Below are 15,592 nucleotides of genomic sequence, written 5' to 3'. Positions count from 1 at the left end.
AAAGCAAAACAAATGGGTCTTGGAGTAAACAAACTAGAATGACATATTGAAGACTGTGAAGTACTGAGGCTGCGGTGGCAAAGAGCCAGCAAAAGGAACAGATGGAATATGGTGCATAATTCATAACCAAATACTAATAAAATAAAATGGTGCATCACACATATTGTTGAAGATTATGATGGATGTCAACCAGTAATCTAACAATGCTATTTATAGGTTTCTCTCTTACTCATACCTAAATTCAAATTTCTCATTTTTTATTATTCTTTAATTTCCCTTTATACATACAAAAATATATATATATTGAGAAATGAAAGGGGAATAGGGGTTTTCAGCTCCAGATAGCAGTGCTGAAAAACATCTTGGCGTAGAAAGTAACTTTTTACCAGGACTGTGACCATATAGTAATAGAACTTGTAACTGTTGCAATCTCACCAAATAAGATAGTAAGTTCTGCTTTCTATATTCACTCATCCTCAGACTGTGGGGAAGAAGAAGAGTTACATGGTCCCTTGAGATGTTGTTTGAAAACAATGCTCTTACTTTACATTTTCAAGGAACTCTTTCTACCTCAGTTAGTTTTCCAGGGAACCCCTGTACATTTCCCAGGGAACCTGTGCTGTACATTTGATTCAGAAGCGTGTTCTTGAGGACAAAGTTTATGCATAGCACTGGCTAGGTCTCCTGAGCCTCACCATTGCTACATGTAAATAGATGCTTTGGTCACAGCACTCCCCTGTGGTTCCATGTTGCTGGAGAAAATCAGCAGTGGCAAACAAGCCATTCAGGGAAGTTTGTGGAGATTTATGGATTTTATCCTTGAGGAACCTCTGGCGAGTTTCTGAAGGACACCAGGAATCCCCAGAATGCACTGTGAAAACCACCATTCTAAGACACCAGTGGAAAGAACTTTGCGAAATGTTGGTGATTACTTCCATAGATTTCACTGTCAATCAATCGTTAGTCCTATTCAGAAATTCAGCTACACGTCAGCCTAAACACATATAGAGGGACTCGTTTTTTTCCAGGCTTCTCAGTTATGTGGTGTGCTTGCACATGTTCAATTTAATGTGTATAGCTGCCCCTTTACAGATACGTTGGTCTCAAAGCATGGTGTTTGGGGTGCGACCATATTTAGTTCAATATGTAGTGAACAATTTCTCAATAGGGCTCAGGTACCTTCTTAAATTATGTTAGGAAATAGTTCCTGCTTCCCCTTAGGAATCTTCCTTTGGACTGTGATCATCTCTGGACTAGAATGCACATTGGTCACCAGTGATCTGATTCATTACCATAGTCTTTTGGGTACTACCCACAACAGCATAACTGGCCTGTGGGGAAGCTGGTGTGGTTACATCTCATGTAAGTTTTTCCTCCTGCATGATTTTAATATCTTACTGTAGTCTTTTTATTATAGTTTGCCAAAGAGCTATGGGATCGAGTCATGGGAAACAGCAACTATGCTATCATGGGAATGTATGATATTGATAGTTGCTTATACCCTTGGATCATGTCTACCAGATTCCCTTATGGTTCCAGTTCTTCCCATGGATATACTTTGAAGCCCATGTATCCCATGATATCTGCTTTACTGTGTACAAGAACTGGCATAAGGAGACAGAATATAACAGCTAGCATGAAGCTTGGATGTTTCTGGATCAGAACTTTTCTTGCCTTTATAAGTCCTAGTCAGTGTTATAGCTGGTGTAAGTCTCATCATAACACAGAGCTGATCTGGAGATTTCAGCTAGTGCCTGACTGGTAATCTGGTATTGCTTTTAACTTATCAGTGGAAAGATGTTAATTTTAAAGGAATTAGTTTGAAATATTCTCACAGGCACAAGTCATCAGGACTGCCTTGTAAGTGTTATTTGATTTTTTTAAAACTACAGCAAATTGGCAGGTTTAAATTCTTTTTTTCTGCATGTAGATTGAATCTGATGGAGCCCTACTCTTATGGCACCAAAACAAAGGTGTAGAGGGGGGGGGAACCAGCAATTTTGTATAAACTGTATGCCCCCCCCTGACATTCCTAGAGTACATAATTTAATCTGGGGTTAAGCTTTTAATAGTGGGGTCTTAATAATTCTTTCCTCTTCCTCCCCTCTGGAGGTTAGCTTCCTTTCGAGGAAATCATGCTAGATATTTTGTTTTGTTTTAAATTAGTCCCCCCCCCCCGGCCCATGACATGTGACAGTTTAAGGGTGGGTTTTTTTGTTTTTGTTTTTGGTAGGGACAGGTGTTTATGTGACAGCATTCCCCACAGGATCTTGGGGGACTGCAGTGGAAAGTGTTGAACCGCTGAATGGTAAGGCTGTTCTTTTGTATGGCTTAGAAATCTCTGTTGTCCAGAATTGTACAGATAAGGCAAACCCATTTGCTTCATTGTCAGGCAGTTCAGCGGAATAGAAATGCAAATGTGACATAAGGGGGCTATGCTGGAGTGGGGGGGGGAGTTGTGCTGCTACTTCTCTTTAACAGGCTTCCTGGTTGTAAGAAAATTCCCATAGATGCCAGGATTTATTTATTTTTTAATTAGCCACAGGTTAAAGAAAAAGCTGTCTGAAAGGAAACGTATCTCTCTCACAAGATGCCTTGATTTTTATGTGGTGCTGTTTTTAACTCCCTCATCCAGTGCAACATAAACAGCTCAGACTAAATTGGGAGCATCTCTGCACCACACTCTTGGACAAATATATTTTCGGTAAAACTGATTTGGCCCTTTCATTGTTTGCCTTTCATTATATAGCAAGCGTCGGATACAGAATTGGTATGCATTCAAACTAGAGATAGGACTGTAGCCAGGTTTTTATTATATATATTGTACAGGTCAGGCCTATTAACCACAGAATAATAGCAAGTCAATGATCTAAGGGGGAGCTCTTCAGCTGGGATGGACTAACCTAACTGAGGTCAGGAGCTAGACCCCTGCACTTCCAAGTGTAGCTGTAGCCTGATTTGCAAGTGTGTCTACTGGGAAAATAAACGAGCCGAGCCATGTAAGCTAGGAAAAAAGGCAAGACGGTCTTTTCATCTTGAATCTCTGTTTTCATAGTGGCTGAAGACAAAAAATTCTGATTTGCTTTAAGTACTTGACTTCATCTAGAAACTCTTAATTCAATCACTTGTTTCGAAGGAACATGATATATAAGGAACTAATTCAATAAGACTTTGAGAATTTATTTAGATAGTTACTGAAAGAGAAATCATTCTTGTTTTACTGCCGAATGTATTATTGAGGACAGACTTAATGATTTCAAAAAACAAATATGAATGGTACAAAAGGAAATGGACAATCAAGTGTTACCAAAATATTTTGTTCTCCTTTTGTTAATGCCTTGTCTGATGGCATCATATTATATTTGCATTTTTAAAAAGCAGTCTGACCCTGAAGTCTGAAGTGTTATACAGTCACTTTGAAGATCACAGCTGATGTTCTGGTGAAATATTTCACACCATGGGTCTGGTACTGAAGAAACTTTTATTTAGCTTAAGATTAATAGTGAGAGCATTAAAAATTAGATGTGCAGGGGAAGCACTGGTGGTGGTTCTCACATCTAATGAGATTTGTGGGGCGGGGGCCCATGGGCAGGCTTTCTTTGTAGTGGTCCCTCACCTTTGGAATGACCTACTCTCTGAGGTGTCTCTCGCCATGACATTGATGTTGTTTCAGCAGCAGGCACATCTCTTTTCTCAGGATTTTGGGAAGGAGGTATAGCGGGCATTTCTGTTGCTGCAGCTACTTCTATTTGTAATCGTAATCTGTATTGCTTACTTAATTTTATTGCTTAATTTTGGTTTAGATTGCACATATTTCTGACATGGGACTTGTGGGTAAAGGGTTTGTTAAAAAGCACATTTTCTATTAAGGCAACTTTTTCCTTTTGTTGCCAGTGAATCACATGTTTTGAGGTACCGAGTCACTCCCTAGTGTCACTGTAAGGAGAGTAGCTTCAGGAAGAGTCCAAGATTTCACAAGAAAGTTTTGTCACAGAGGCTGCAGTGCTTCTGCCTTTGATTGATGTTTCTTGAAAATTGAAGGGTATCATGAATTTTTCCTTTGTTGCTTACATAAAACTTAATGTGCATTAAGAACATAAGAGCCTGCTGGATCAGGCCAATGGCCTACTTCAGCATCCTGTTCTCAAGAGTAGCCAACTAGAAGCCTGTGGGAAGTCTGCAAGCGGGACGTGAGTACAACTCATCCCATCTCAGGTCACACACACTCAAACACCACCACCCCATATTGCTTCAGAATCTTTTCTCTGGAGATGCCATATTTGAAATGAATTGGTAAAGGTAAAGGGACCCCTGACCATTAGGTCCAGTCGCAGACGACTCTGGGGTTGCGGTGCTCATCTCACTTCACTGGCCAAGGGAGCTGGTGTACAGCTTCTGGGTCATGTGGCCAGCATGACTAAGCCGCTTCTGGCAAACCAGAGCAGCACACGGAAATGCCGTTTACCTTCCCGCCGGAGCAGTACCTATTTTTCTACTTGCACTTTGACGTGCTTTCGAACTGCTAGGTTGGCAGGAGCTGGGACCGAGCAACGGGAGCTCACCCCATCGCGGGGATTCGAACCGCCGACCTTCTGATCGGCAAGCCCAACGCTCTGTGGTTTTAACCCACAGCGCCACCTGCGTCCCAGCGAAATGAATTGAGCTTTCTATTAAAGGCTCCAGTGATAATTTTCTGCCCAATTAAGTTGTACTGGAGATTATTTGTATACATTTCAAGTGGAAAAACACATATTTTCCTAACTTATATGATTATCTAATTCTGTATTTTGTATGTGTACTAAAGATCAACACCATCTCTATAGCCACTATGGCAGAAAACTAAAGACATACATTTAATAGTCGGTCTCCAGTTATGTACATGAAGAGTATTCAAGGTTGGGGCAGGGGAATTCAAACCCAGTCTGATAGGTGAAAGGTGACAAAGCTTAGGAGGAGCCAGTTTCAATTAATTACAGAGATATTAAGTCAAAGATAAGTGCTGCAGGTGAGGAGAGTATTGAAAGAAAGAGAGACGTTAAGACAAGACAATAGTATCTTTGACATGTAGCTACATCAGGGCTGCCCCTGCTGACAGACTGAGGCTGCTGTGCAGACAGCAGATTTGGTTGTTATAAAAGGTAGGGGGAAACTGAATTTTGGAATATTGTTTACCATGGGGAAGCTACTATTTGCATTATCTGCCTCAGGTGCCAAAGTATATTGGTGCAGTCCTAGGTTACATTCAGACTAGCAAGGGATACAGAGTCTCTATTTGGGGATGTTGTATCAACTGTGTAACAAGGGATCAATATTTTGGTATTAACTGTTGCATAATAATTTTCCAGTTTTACAAGATGATGTACATCTTGATCATTTCTTGCTATCAGGTTTTCATTGGGCTATTTTTAAGTTACATTTAATTGTTTTTATTAGTAGCACAGAAATTTAGTAGCTTTTTGCATATTTTCTATTAGCTACGTAAAACTATTTCCACTAGCAGCTCCCCTGTCAGAAGGAAAAAAGAAACAATTGTTTTCCAGAAGCCATTTCTTCATATTAAGAATGAGAAAAACTGGAGACTTTTTTCAAATTAGCAGGCGTATGACTTAGTCTGGTAAGAAAGGGAGTATTAGTATTTATATATTACAGAGCTAACTCTGTTGACTGGTGCTGAATAATTGTATAGGCCATAGCTGTCAATGTTTCCCTTTTTTAAAGGGAAATTCCCTTATTCCAAATAGGATTCCTCGCAAGAAAAGGGAAAAGTTGACAGCTATGGTATAGACCTAACTGACTGATCAATAGAAATGAACAATAATGGAAATGTCTAGCTGCAAAAAGATCACATTTAAGAGTACAGTATACTGCCTGGGTTAGTGCAAATGTGCAAGCTACCAGGGAGGAGGTGGCTGCTTCACAACTGCCAGTTCATTTTGCAGCTGCACTGCAGCTTGCTTACTATGTTGTCTGAACCTGGGCTTGTGGTTTAGCTCTCCCGAATGAACCATGAGCCACAAGTCTAGAAAAGAACCTTGGTTACAGCTGGATGGAAATCATGAGCCTGAGTTTGGATGACATGCTAAGTCAATGCATGGCTTAGCTCAGTGCTGCACAGCAGCACAACAGCTGTGATCTCTTGACAAGAGCCCACATGCTCTTCGTTTGCACTAAGCCATAATCTATGCACTAAGCACAGCTATGTAGATTGTAACAATAGCGCCATTTGTGTTCAATACAGCTGAAAAATCCTGAGTTAAAATATATTACTTTCCTTTAAAATTTCTTGTTATCATCAGGTGGTATATTTCCTGTATAAATTGCATTAATAATGTCTTCTGCTTGAAATCTGTATGGTCATAACTCTGTTGGGGGTAGGTATACAGTTAAGCAGCAATCCTATAAATATTTACCTGGGTGTAAGACTCACTGAATGTTGGGACGCAGGTGGCGCTGTGGGTTAAAGCCTCAGCGCCTAGGACTTGCCGATCGAAAGGTCGGCGGTTCGAATCCCTGCGGCGGGGTGCGCTCCCGCTGCTCGGTCCCAGCGCCTGCCAACCTAGCAGTTCGAAAGCACCTCCGGGTGCAAGTAGATAAATAGGGACTGCTTACCAGCGGGAAGGTAAACGGCGTTTCCGTGTGCGGCTCTGGCTCGCCAGAGCAGCGATGTCACGCTGGTCACGTGACCCGGAAGTGTCTCCGGACAGCGCTGGCCCCTGGCCTCTTAAGTGAGATGGGCGCACAACCCCAGAGTCTGTCAAGACTGGCCCGTACGGGCAGGGGTACCTTTACCTTTACCTTTAAGACTCACTGAAGTAAATAGAGCTTGTATCTGAGTAAGCAGGTATGCTATTACACTCAAATCCTGCAATGGTTTAGGCTGCAATCCTAACCCATTTATGGGGAAGTAAGCCCCCTGAATGAAATAAGACTTCTGAGTAGGTATGGTTAGGATTGGACTATTAATTCCTATGTTCACGGCTTCATAAGGGTTAGGTGACTCGATTTTAAAAAATGTCAATCTTCATGCTCATGGCCAGTAATCTAAGTAGCAGATCAGGGGCTGATAGGATTAGTATAGGTTGACACAACCCAGAACAGTAAATGTAGCACTGACCTCAAATAGCTGGTACTTCTTCCTTTAGATGTTTTATTCATTAATTAGTTGCACTTAATCATGTTATAACAAAATTCTGTTGATAAATAAAATAGTATTAAAATCATAAACCCATTAAAAATATCAATCAGTAATCAGCACAACTGTAAAACTAAACCAATAATAAAAGCAAACTGCAAAACAGATTCCAAAATAAGCCTAAAACAGCAAGGAATCATGCTTTCTCCACCACTTCTGCTTTAATGTTCTTTTAAAAGAATTCGATAAGTTTTGTCCAGTTTAGACAATAATGCTAAACAAACATTTAGCGCTATGTGAGCGAGCCTGAACAAAGTGTTGGGCTAGCATGCTCCTCCCACACTGCGGGGAGGAAAAGTTCCGCCCTGTTTAGTTTCACTTTCACAGAATTCCAGTTTAGAGCTATGTTCTAACCCGGCATCCCAGTTTAAAACAAACTGGGTCCAATTTAATAAGTTAGCTTCATAATTCATGGTTTGAATTTGGCTTATTGCAAAACTGATCAGGGTTTGCTTTAAACCAGGATTGCTGGTTCAAAGCAAGTTTCTTTAAAAGTGAATCAAAACTAGGCAAAAGTCTTCCTCCTGGCCATATACTAGGAGGACAGGAGCACAGAGAAACCTGATAATTTGATAGGGCTCATTGAGGCTCTTTCACATAGTTCTAAACCATAGTTTAGGGTTTTGTGGTACTATGTCCCCATATTAGATGTGATAGCCATTTCAAGGCAGTATACGGTGGTACCTCGGTTTATGAACTTAATCCGTTCCGGAAGTCCGTTTTTAAACCAAAACCATTCTTAAACCGAGGCACGCTTTTCCTAATGAGGCCTCCTGCCGCCGGTGCCCTTCCACCGTTTGGATTCCATTCTTAGACCTAGGTAAAGTTGTCAAACCGGGATACTATTTCTGGTTTTGTGGAGTTTGTAAACCAAATCGTTCTTAAACCGGACTTTTCTTAAACCGAGATAGCACTGTATTTCTGAACTTTGGGAACATACAGTGCCCTGCTTGTTGGCTTCCTGGAGTGAGACCTCTGGGTATAGGATGGAATAATAATAATAATAATAATAATAATAATAATAATAATAATATGGCTGGCTACTGCTGTAGATTAGATGGATCCTTGGCCTGATTGAGCAAAGCTCTTCTCACATTCTTGCAACACCAAATTATTTATAGGGGGAACCTTGCTCATTGCATACTCTTTATAAATAAAAAATGGTTCTAGGGCCAGAATCATAGAGCTGGTTTGAAGTCATCAGTATAAGCAGTCTTGAGTATATGATGGAAAGATAGAGTACATTTTTATAATACTTTTTTATAATAAATACATAAAATGACCATAATAATCTTTGGCATGTGGTGGGTCTGGAGAATGAGCTCATGTTATCCATTACAATGCACTGCAATTCTGCAATGTTAATAATTCTGGTTTCCACTGTTATTCCTCCCCCTTCAGAGGTGGAAGGATAATAGATATTGGGCAAATTACACATACTTATGGTAGTTTTAGGCCAACATATGGAAATGGGCCAAATAATACATGTCACTTGTGTGGGTATCATTCACGTCACTAACAGTGGTAAGCACACATGATCCTGAGATCTACTCAGTGTAAAATATTAATGCAGTAGTCAGTGTCTGAGCTGCTGACCCTGCCACAACAATGGATCATTGGTGTTCCAGGTTGACAAAAAAATATCCATTGGAACTCCATCTAAACATAGATATAATAATGCCTAACTTGTATTATATCTTAACATGTTAGCCTGAAATGGAATTTTACAGAAAGCAAAATAAAGATCCTCGTATTTAACATGTCATGGTGGGAGAATGAATATATATCATTTTGCCTTTATACAGTACAGGTAATTTTTCTTTTTGTCAATATTTATTGCAGCTAAATATTAAAATGTGAATATCATGCCCTTCCTACTTTTAGGTGTTGCTCATTAACGAGTTGTTTTTGAAACATGTCTCTGATGCCAGTCAGACCATTTTTAAAGGATACTGAAGTAAGATTCTTTTCTCTAGCGAGTGGCCATCATGCTAAGACTGCACTATTCAGCAATTCAACACGCTCTGACTGCTTGTTAATCAGGAGACGTGAAAAGAACAAAAGAAGAAATAAGAGGTTATAAATGCTGTTTATCAGAGTTATATTTTACATTGGGATTTCAACTGATGAAATAGGATGATTGGATGACACAGGGCTTAATATTTGGAACCGGGAGTGGAAGTGGGTGAAATTTGTTCCGGTTTGATCCCAGTGACTCTGGCTTATTGGGAAATGGGAATAGCACGTTTGTATGCAGTTAAAAACATGTTCCGTAAATCTTTTCAGTTGCCCATTCCCTGGGTGTCGCAATAGATTAAGTCACTATGTGATGATATGACACCGCCATCACTCGTCTTCCTGGGATATTGCTAGAGGCAACAACAAACCTGTGTCTTTGGCACATGTGAAGAAATTTAGCGCTTCAGGGGTTAAATTACACAGGCTCCCCCGTGGATCAGCTTATGCTTGGACAGTAATAATAGCAATAACATTAATAATATAAATGCCAGAGAAAAGTGAATAGAGGGGGAGAGAAAGGAGAGAAAGATGGGCAAAGGTATTCAGAGGGAAAACAAACCCTGGCAGGCTACAAATGATGGGCTTTGTATGGCAGGTGTAGCAGCTAGAAGTCAGATTTCATAAGGCCGCTGCAAAATGCACATATACTAACACACATTACTGTGGCTTTGGAGATGGTTAGTGTCTTTGAGTGTGTTTGTGTGCGTGTGTGTGTGTGCTGTCGCTTCAGGCCATGATATCCTAGGGCAGTGTAACAAGCAATTCGTGTCAGCGCACGGTAAAGATTATTGGTGTTTTCACTGGGGAAATATTTGCACTCCATCTTCTTTTCTATTTTTAGTGCCTGGAGCTTCCATTTAGGTAGGAAGCTGTGGAGAGAGGAGTTGAGGGAGGGAGATCTATCTGATCTTGTTCCACAATTGGTCAGAGTTACAATCCTAATCTTATTTCAGGATGGGTGTTGATGCCTGCTTGTTTTCCGAGAGACCTTTTTCGTTTTGTGGACTGGTAGCTTTTAAATATTAGTTTAGGTATAGGGGAAGGAGTGAGCTATTGTTTTCTCTTCGAACGCAGTGTCTTTGAAGAATAAAAAGGTAACTCAAACAGAATAGTGTGGTGACTTATTTCTACAAGAAGCACCACACTCCTAATAAGGAGCAGCAATTTATTGTCGGGGAAGGAAAGCAATATGAATTTGTCCCCTTCAGAATTGTTGTTTATCATAATCATCTTTCTAGTGAAAAGCCTAATTTGCTCTTTCTATACGAATATTTTAAGTGTGATTATCATAATATCACAGCGGCTGAGATTGTCCAAAATGCAACACTGACCTTGAGCGTACTTCTCCATTTAGCATGTGGTGCTTTAACATTCAGGAAACAACATACCTTCAACCTGCTTATTAATGTATAATCTGAAAACGTTAACTCTTGCTCTCTGATACATGCCACACAGATTCTTGAATTCTTTCAGCATTCCATGAAACAGCATGTGGCATTTTACCAGTGTAAATATGTATACGATTTTTCAAGATTTCTACTGGGAATACTTCATAACTAAAGTAAGGTTTCCCCATGGCACTGCACTAGTTTACGATTTAATTTTTACTGACATTCCACCAGTCATATTATTAGCTTCACAAAATGAAAGTGAAATAATCCTGTATTAATTAAACAGAGTGACTGAATTCCCTCAGTCATCTTCTCCTTGGCTGCTTGAGACAGTAACACTGTGTGGTTCTCTAAGGAAACGTGCTAGAAAAAGAGTATGATGGACTACTGAGGGGAGATATAGGTAACGCATTTTTTACCTATACTGTATTTTTTCAAGGTACTGCCTGCCCCCTGAGCATTTCAATAGAGATTTTAAGTTGGGGGGGGGGAGTAACTGTTATACTATGTACTACTATGTACTAACATAAACAAACAGGGGCTAGCCCTGAAGAATTGTGGATGTAGGACATTTGTTGTGGTCAGTCGGTTAGACTGCATATGTTATATTGATATATAATTATTATGACTTCTTACTGAAGAAACTTTGTGCTTCTCCCGCCTGAGTTTATATAAGGAAAAGGGATGCAGTGTGCACACATCCACACACATGCACACATGTTTGTGCTTGTATTTGAAAGCATATTTTAATACAGCTTGTCTAAAATCCAGGCAGGGTGATCATTACTTCTGCTAAATATAAATGAAAGTGCCTGACGGTTTTAAAGTAGTAATCTACTACCATTTGCTCAAGTGTATATAAGCATGCAAAGAAATCCAGAGAGTAATCTTGTCACTTGCTGTGTGTCTATGTGTATGTATGTTTGTTTTTTTGTTGTCTCTCTCTCTCTCTCTCTCTCTCTCTCTCTCTCTCTCTCTCACACACACACACACACACACACACACAGAGAGAGAGAGAGAGAGAGGGCAGGGGATTATATTGTATCCAGGGATGTGCTATACTGTACTTCCTGAGGAAGAGTCGGAAAGACAAATTGCAAAACAGTTTTTAACACTTCAGTGCTAAATACTTTTAGCTGAAATCAGCAACATTTGCTTCAAATAAGTGAATGCAGGATTGGTGTTTGTAAAATGAAGAAACTATGGTGCAAAGACTTCCAAGACAGGAGTATAGCGCGCAAAGGGCCTGTTACACAGAACCACTATTTAAAATTTAACATTTCCTGACATTTTTCTATCTAATTTGAAAAGCTAAATATATCTATTTTCAATCTATTCAGAATGCTAGATATAGCAAACCTGTTACTCTGATTGGTTCATGATCAATTTCAGACATCCAGGACGAACATTTAACCACCTTTAATTCAAATTTAATTGAAAGAATGATGAAATTTGTTGGTGTGGAAACAGTATATATGGAAGTATGGGGGTATATAATGCCCTTTATATAACTTAGGGTTCAAAGCAATAATAGTAATATGCATGGCAGACACAGATTTCCTCCCCATATTTTTTCTCTCCAGTGTTCATTTTGAGTAAATATGTGCTTGGCACAATTAACTATGCTGCTTCTGCAAAGTGCCACTGAGTCTTTACTTCAGTAGCCTTGAGGTAGCTGTGGTTTAGGAGTCGGGCAATTTGGATGCAATGAGATGTCTGTAGCACTTAAGTGTGAAGGCGCTTAAAGATGTACAGTACTCTTCATGGGAATAATTATACACACAGAGGGGATGTGAAGATGTAGACAGTGCTCAGCAGTGCTCATTGACTGGTGCAGATACTCATGACAGCTTCTCTCACCCTCCTAGCCTTGATTCCATTACTATTGCTTTTGTGGATTCCTTGAGGTAAGATTTTTACACTAGAGCATTTGATTTAGCATGTGCATATATGTGTAAAGCAGAGAGAGAGAGAGAGAGAGAGAGAGGAGCACACTCCTGATTTTGATTTTCTGTGATTTAGACATTATGTAATAAGCATTTGCTGTGATTATATTTTCATGTGCAATTAGAAAGCATCTTTAATAAAACAAGCGTTTTTAGAGTGTGCTATAGTATCTGGTAAGTTGCCTAATTTATTTCTTCATTTTATTAGAATAACTGAACTGTAAACTGGTGTGCCCAAGTTCAAGAATGCAGTTGAAATTCCAGGCCCAGGTCTAGTGGAGGTGACATTTTGAATCCCAGGGGAGAAGGCCAACTGCCTTTCATGAATGCATAAATTATAATGCTACGGCTGTAGTCTTCTAAGCAGCAGCACCATCAGCAAAGACAGATGCTTGCAAGGTGTCTGGTGGAAAGATAGCAATAGTTAATTTGGTGATGCGGAGGGGAAGCGCAAGATGACATGGGCATCAAAAAGGATAGCGGAAACTATGTGGACATGAAAAGCTTAGCAGATGGAAAAGTACAGCACAAAAGAAAACAGTAGCCCAAATAAAATATGAAGTTTTTTTTTATTCCCTAATGATGATTTAATGAACATGATGCCATATTCCAGCAAATAATTTTTGCTTATGAACAGAGCTTTGCAGACTAAGATCTATATGACGCTTGAACAAAGCTGCACATTCAACAAGACTTTCAAACTCTTGTGCCAGAACAGCGATTGAAATTTTATCTGAATTAAGAGAGTGGATATCCATGTGTATAGGAATGTGTTTCGATATTGATTACATATAAATTTTACAGAATCAAAAGAAATCTGCTACAAACAAGTCATTTATTCTACTAAAATGTTTTTAGGAAGGTGTGTTGCACTCAAATTGCACCTATTATTTTTTGCTTGTTTAGTGAAATCTGTGAAGTGATTGGGTAGGATGCATCCCAGAGTATTTTTAATTCACTGCTCAGATCCAAAATTTACATCTTAATTAGAGTCTACATTTAGCAACATAGGCAGCATAATGTTACTGTTAATTATGTTTTTACTATCTGCTTTTCTGTAGTGGTGAGACCTCCAATTATGCTGTGTGGATTCTTGATTCCTAAGAGTGTGTGTGTGTCCCCATATGTATCGGAAAGCAGATTTTCAACTCTACATGGGATAAATATATTATATACTGTTAAGTTGCTCAGCAAAACAAAGAGATGCAAATATTTCCATTGCATATATGTCTTCTTCTGTCATCTTACTTTGGCAAAAGCCGTCAAATAGATTTGGAGACAGCTGTTGTACTCTCATTTGTGAAAGGCATTAATGCATTCTGAGGGTGTGCACTGATTTGTTTTGATCTAAAAGATTATGCCATTTGCATCACAGAGTGCTTCAGTCAAAAAAAAGTGCCAAGCAATACAGCTGAATTTGTGTTTTTAAAAAAAGTATTTTCTATTATTGTAACAATTGTTTCATCACGATATATTGGAATTATTTTATTCAGCAGGTAGATGGCATCAATTCTTGCTCTGAAAACAGATAATTAATATGACATTTATGCCACATAAATTGACGAAGACTATTAGGACAAACTTGTGCTCTCGTTTAATTTTGGGGGTACTTGTAAAACGGTATTTTGATTAACAATATCTGGAATTTTGTGTCCATTTATTTGCATTAAATGGGTTTGTCTGGTCAGCAGCTTTGATGTGCTATAGCTAAGGGTAGTGAATTGAGGGTTGGATAATTTTGTCAGTACACATGTGAATAATGCAATACATTTGCTTCCACATTGAAAATATTCTTGAAGTTTTTGTGCAAGTTTGTACATAGGTAGCTGTGGCACAAATAGTTATCAGACCATTACATTTTAGCTGGCACAGCTGGATATAGTGCATGGTTTTTCCCCAGAACTGAATCTGCTGACTTCAATGACCAAGTTACTGCATATAGGTATGGAGCCTTAGCCCTGCTGAAGAGCCTAATCTGCATTATTTGAAAGTAAGTTTCCTTGAAATCAATAAGACTTAAATTCAAGTAAAGACAGTTATAAAAAACATATCTTTTACTTATAAAAGATATTGATCAATAACATACCTCTTATTATTTCACGGAGATGGCAAAACATATATTCTCCACAACTGCATGGTCTAGTTTCTGTGCAAGTTATGCATTCAGTTCTCTTCAGTTGAACCCTGTCACTTTTTCACAGTGGTGAAAATACAAACACTGCTAATCTTACTTGTTTACAAAAGTCAACAATGCAGAATGATAGCACATAGACCCCTTAACTCAGAGTTTAGAAATATAGAGTAGAATTTAGGTGAATCATATGAAGGGGGAGAAATTAACAGTTCAATTCCATCCATGTTTATTCATAAGTAAACATGCTTAGGATTTCAGATGACATACAAATCCCTCAACATGTTTACTCGGCAGTAAACCCCAGCGAGTCAACTGAAACTCATTTCAGAGTATGCATTCATGTAGCCGGTCCATGTTTACTCAGAAGTCAGTCCCACGAAGTTACCTGGGAGCTGTCCTCCTGCAGAGGAAGCGCGCTGTAAGGCTGCAATCCTATACACGCTGACGTGGAGCTGGGAAGCAAACAAACCCTGTGCAGCTCCGGAGCGGCTGCCTTCCGAGTAAGCATGCATAGGATGGGGCAGCGAGAAGCGCTGCTAATCGGTCACAACGCGAGATCGCAAAACAAAACAGAAAACACGGACAGCCAACAATGCAATGGAGAAAAGAAAAGAGAGAACGGCAGCGCGAAACTTAATACCTTCTGATGAAATCTTCCCCAAAGGAACTGAGGCTTGCAACTCCTTCCTGCCAAACTGTCTTTTAAGAAGCAGAAAGCGTTGGGTCACCCTAAGGAGTTAAAGCTAGAGTTAAGACACAGCCGCGCTTTGGAAGCCCTTTTGAAAACGTTGCATCGTTTATATCTGCGCGTTCTCACTTGTCGGTTATTATTATTTCTTCTCCCTCTGCCTCCCCCCGCCCGCCCTTTCCCCGGTCCCTCCGCCCGTCTCTACCTGCCGAGCTCCGCTCA

The 15,592-nt window shown here is 39.6% G+C and overlaps 1 protein-coding gene and 1 long non-coding RNA gene across 14 annotated transcripts in view; one reads left to right on the top strand and one right to left on the bottom strand.

Annotated features, from left to right (window-relative positions):
• Positions 1–15,592, top strand: part of ESRRG (estrogen related receptor gamma) — a 496,182-nt gene that overhangs the window by 285,002 nt on the left and 195,588 nt on the right. The window lies entirely within an intron of this gene.
• LOC307212017 lies at positions 241–15,505 on the bottom strand. Its single transcript, XR_013836729.1, has 3 exons — positions 15,323–15,505; positions 7,115–7,190; positions 241–481 (listed from the first exon to the last, which is right to left on the bottom strand). It is a non-coding gene; the product is annotated as an uncharacterized lncRNA (long non-coding RNA).

Source organism: Podarcis cretensis (assembly GCF_951804945.1).
Source record: "Podarcis cretensis genome assembly, chromosome: 3".
Classification (NCBI taxonomy): Eukaryota; Metazoa; Chordata; class Lepidosauria; order Squamata; family Lacertidae; genus Podarcis; species Podarcis cretensis.
Note: the sequence above shows the minus strand (reverse complement) of the source record. Positions and strands in the feature narration are given on the sequence as shown.